This window comes from Paroedura picta, chromosome 10, assembly GCF_049243985.1.
Source record: "Paroedura picta isolate Pp20150507F chromosome 10, Ppicta_v3.0, whole genome shotgun sequence".
NCBI classification, from domain to species: Eukaryota; Metazoa; Chordata; class Lepidosauria; order Squamata; family Gekkonidae; genus Paroedura; species Paroedura picta.
Window position 1 is genome coordinate 66,021,255 of NC_135378.1, and position 5,206 is coordinate 66,026,460.

The window sequence follows — 5,206 nt, forward strand, 5'->3', positions numbered from 1 at the left end:
ATGGAGTAAATAAACTCTTACCACAGGCGTATGTCCTAATGTTTCGTCTTACAGATAACGTAATTATTGAAGAAAGGGAATGGCCTTGTGCAATAAAAAGATACAAGGCCTGAAAGGAAATCAATGAAATGTGCCCCAAGAGGGAAGAAGCAGAAATCCAGTGGTGCATTCACGGGAGGAAGTGTTTATAGAAAAAATGAACAGACTGTGTACACCTGAAAAGAATATAGTGTACAGACACTGCAGGTAACTATTCTTCATTGGGAGCCCTGTTTAACTTCCTCAAAGCTTCACTCCTGTTGTGTAAAAATATGTTTGCTTTGCAGTAGTAGCAGAGATGTTATAAATCTATGATGTACCATATAAGAATTGTTCAGCTAACCTCAGCTCATAATAAAGCCAATAATGCAGAACAGTACAGAGATAACGATCCTAATTGCTGGTCTTAGGTTGCACTAGAAGCACTATAAACCTTTGCTTTTCCATGGGGACGTGCTAATGCTTTTTACAGTAAAGTGAATACAAGGAACATTTGACCTCATAGTTTCACAGGACTAAACACTTGCAGCTATGTTTTGTTTTTTAAGCCAGAGAAATACATGAGAATTGAGCTCTGTGTCCAATTCTAGGCTTCCCAGCAAGATCTACTTCAAAGTCAGCTTCATGTAAAGCTGTTATTTAGATTTCTTCATCTTCCTTCTGACACTCACCTTACACAATAAATACCAGAAGCTGAAAAATTTTAAAGAAATTTGGCCAAATATGGGGGAGGTGGAGGTGGGGGAACAGGACTATGTACTTATTACAGAGCCTTGTACACCAACTGTTCACAATGAGTTTTGATTATAGCTGCTAGTTTTACATACAGCTTCAAGAAATCTACTAGTGCCCATTCAGATCACCTTCCCTAATGGCTGCTAGGGAAAAAAAATAAAACCTTGAAGGTGCTCTGTTCTCCACACAGCAAAGCTGAACAGTTTTCAGTGACAGGGATCAGTGTCTGTTTCCAGTTACAAGGTAGAGAAGCCTTTATGGAGAGATTATTGAGAGATAAAATGCCCTTGGCCCACATATGTAATAGCATCATACTACTACTGAGCTCTGGGGGCAGAAAGTAGCCAGGAGGTAGTTTACCTACACAAGCATTTTCCTTTTTTGTTTCTTTTTCTGCTGCTTAACTACCTTCAACATTTTGTGGGTCTCCAATAGCAGTGAGTGTACTTAATGCTCTTTAGGCCATATTCATTAGGCCATACTTAATACTCATTAATAATTAATAGTTATACTCATTCATTAGGGCATACTCATTAGGCCTGTAGAGTGGGATTTGTAGAAAACTACAACCCCAAAATAATATTTTACAAATATTGTCTTCCGTATTTATTTATTTAGATTTTTATACCGCTTTTACCTATGGCTCTGGATGGTTTACATAAAACATTTTGGAACATTTACATAGAACACTATCAATATCAATATAACAATAACCATAACATGCCAACTAGAACAGTATTTCAGCCATAACTTTGGCACTCGCTTGGTAGGTTCGGCCTCTCAGTCTGGGAGGGGGGGGGGAGAACCTGTAGAAGTTATGGGTCAGTCGGCCTCAACAAATGCCTGAAGGAAACCCTACTTTGTTGCCTATAATGGATAACAATTAAATATGTAGTTAGAAGGAACAACTAGGAACCTATGTGATGTCTATGGAAATGTTTGGAGAACGTAAGGGGGTAGATGAGGCCCAATAAACTGAAGCTCAAACCAGACAAGACTGCGAAGCTGTTCTTGCTCTTTGGGGCTGCTGCGCTGGAGCCTCCAACACAGATGGTTGATGCATCCCTTGGATTCTTCTTGACACACATGCTTCTTTCTTTCCATTTTAAGAAGGTAGCCCTAAGCTAGACTAAACCTAAGGTAAATGGATACTCTCTTTGGCGTGGTGAGTGGAGCTAGCAAGCTTCTACCTGAGTGGAGGGTTATCCCAAAACCTGGAGAAGCCAGCCCTTGGTCACTCAGAGAACCACCCAAACACTCTGCATTTAAATAGACCTTCCTGAGTGAGTAGAGGCGCGACAATCTAACTATCTCTGGATGTTTCCCCCCCACTGAAGTAGAAGGTACCTCTAATAGGCGGGAGACACCAAGTTCTATTTCTCCTCAAAGCTGAGTTGTATAGGCCTGTAAAAGTCCTGAACAAATGCTTGGAGAAGGTAATGGGGCAGACGAGGGCCAATAAACTGAAGCTCAAACTAGACAAGACTGAGAAGCTGTTAACAATGTGGGGGGGTAGGGTGGAGAATCAAACTCAGCTCACCAGATTAGAAGTCCACACTTCTATCCATTACCAAGCTGGCTCTCAAGACAATTTAGCACATTCATGTAGTATGTACAAAGACATCTCCTTTGAACTGTGCAATAAATAAATCCAGTGGCACTTTCTGTCCACCCCTGATGCTGAATGTTGTAGATGCCTGAAACAAAGATGCTGTTTGTCTCCTGTCTGTATGCTGATAACCACATCGGATCAGTAGGAGTGAGTACGTCATTGAGAACCTTCTGGAGATCCTTTTTCTTGTTACCTAAAATAACCAAACTTGATGGTAATACATTAGTAGCAACATATAAGATTGAACTGAAAACCAAAACACCAGTTAACACAGGAAATCGGAGCCCTAAGAATCAGGTCAAGTAACAGAGCTGTACCTTTGGGGAAAGCAGAGTGAATTTGCTAATCTGTTTAGACCAACACTACACTCTGTTGGCTCAAAAATATGCTGATGTTTCCAAAACCCACAGTCAGTTTTGTAGCGCTCAGCTGGCTTTTGAAAGATACAGTGTGACAGCAGGCAGGTTTCAGTTGCTGGAATGCCTGAAGATAAAAAGGTACCAATGTCAGCTCTAGCTTTAGGATTTTATTGTTGTACAGCCACAAGGTGGCAGGTAGAAATGGTAGAAAATGAGTGTTAGTGTGTGACATGAGGAAGATAGCACAACAGATAGGCCAATGCTTCATTGCAACCAGTGGTCTGCAAATGAACAGATTTTAGCAATGTCAGATTCATTTTTGTGATACTTGAAGGGGGTTAAACAGGATTTAAAATCAAAGTATACCAATTCATTCTTTAGGACCATTTCCGCACGGAGGGGTAAAATGCGCGTGGCCTCCAGCTTGCAAACCTGGGATGGTAAACCTCGCATTTGCAACCCTCCATACTGGAGAACCCTCCTGTGTTTTCCCTCTGCCCCATTGTGGAATTTTGCCTCCTGGCGAGGCTTCAAGGGAAAATAACCCAAACTTCTCCCCTGCCCCACTCCTTGGCTTGTCAGTCACAGCAAGCCACCAATCACAGCATGGCTGTTCTCTCGTGGACTGAAACTTTCTCCACCTCTGAGCCCCCAAATTATTATTATTTTTTTAAAAGGCACTTCCACATTCTTGTGCATTAATGCCACAACACAGAAGTATTTTAAATTAAAAATCAACACTGCCGCATTGCTATGAGAAAATGCCAGAACGACACCGGATCCTCCCCCCTTTGGGTTTTGGACTCTATTTACATCTGGGTAGATGTATGAGAGGCTGGAAATGGTAACTGGACCATGATGAGTGATTGTGTATTTACAATGGGTTTAAAAACAAAATGCATGTATGCCTGGATGATCGGGAGAAGGCTGCTTCATCCAGCCCCCCCCTTTCCCCATTCATTACCCACCTCCAAAAAACATAAACTGGACTATGTTTTGCCTGCCTGATCCCCAAAAGACCATGGACAATTTAAAGAAGATTTTATTTTACTGTTGACAGTGTAGCTTTGCAGTCCTGCAGCAACATGGACTGCACCATTAAGAAAATATACTCAGAGCAGGAAATGGAGAGGGGAGGATATGCAAAGGCAAGACACTGCTAACAAGACTGTCACACGTTTCCGCCTCCATACGGGGTTGCCCCTGGTTGCTCACTGATGGGATGTGAGATAAAAAGAGGCAAATACGCCTTTTGCAATTTCCCTCATCCCAAGGCAAATCTGGGTAAAACTTCAGCCAGCCCCTGGATCCCTATCTGATTGGCCCTCCCTGGGAGTGTACAGCCAATAGAACACTTTACCAATGATGGCCAATCAGTTCAAATCTGCCAATGAGGGCCAATTAGTTTAATTTGCATGCAGAAAATACACTCCCTGCCTTATTGGCCCTTCCTAGGGGTGTGCTGCCAATAAGGAGAAAGCACTCTTCCAATGAGTGCCAGTCTGGGGCTTATCTGTCCTCTTTCTGCTGCTTGCTGGGTAGAAGGTCCTGTTGCTGGTAAGTTGCTTTAACCTCTTCCCACCCTCTATCTCCACCAGACAAGGAAGGGAAGCCAGTTGCTTCCTATGCCTCCTGTGTTGGTCTTAAGTTTCAGCTCTGCTGGAAGGAAGCACAGACAAACTACAAGGAATGCAGAGATAATCAGTATGCTAAGGGACAGATAAAATGCAATGAATGTCTTAGTTCAGTCAATGGATCCTTCAAGCAGTCCAAGAGCATCAGCAAAAGGTCACAAGTTGTGTCCACAACCCATGCTGCCCAGCCTCAGATTAATATAGGCTGTCAGCAGCCTTTTAGTGCACTCTGTTATGACTTTCAGTGTTCTGCAGTAAGCAACTGTCTTGCTAGCATGGTGTGGTGCTTTGTAGCCTGGAACGCTCTTCTAGCACACAGCTGGCATTGCTTAACTGGCTCATGTGAACCTGGTAGGTTGACATGGCAGGGAGCGGCAGCTGAAGGATGAGCAAAGGAAAGAGGAGGTCCTGCAACAACTTTGGAATCTGCAGCTCCAATACCTCCTGGTGGTCAGAGCTGTCTGCCTGTTGAACCTATGATTGGGCTAAGCTCATTTCCAGCTGAGGCTTGGGTGAAACCTCCCTTCCCTCCCCCATCTTTGTCTCTTTCATATTCCTGAAGGTTTCCAGGCCCCCACCTGAAATTTGGTAAACCAGCTGGCTGCATATATAGATGGAGGCAGGAATCAAACCCAGATCTTGTCAATTGCTACAACAAACGTTTTGCACCTATGAAAGTCTGACTTTTGAAGTAACTTTGACTTCCACTAACTCCACCTTGTATTAAAACAAAAGAATGTAATAACACAACTTTGCCATTTGAGCTTTCCAGGTGAATTAGGGTATTTCATGACAAATACCAGGTAGAAAAATAGAGGAACAATGTG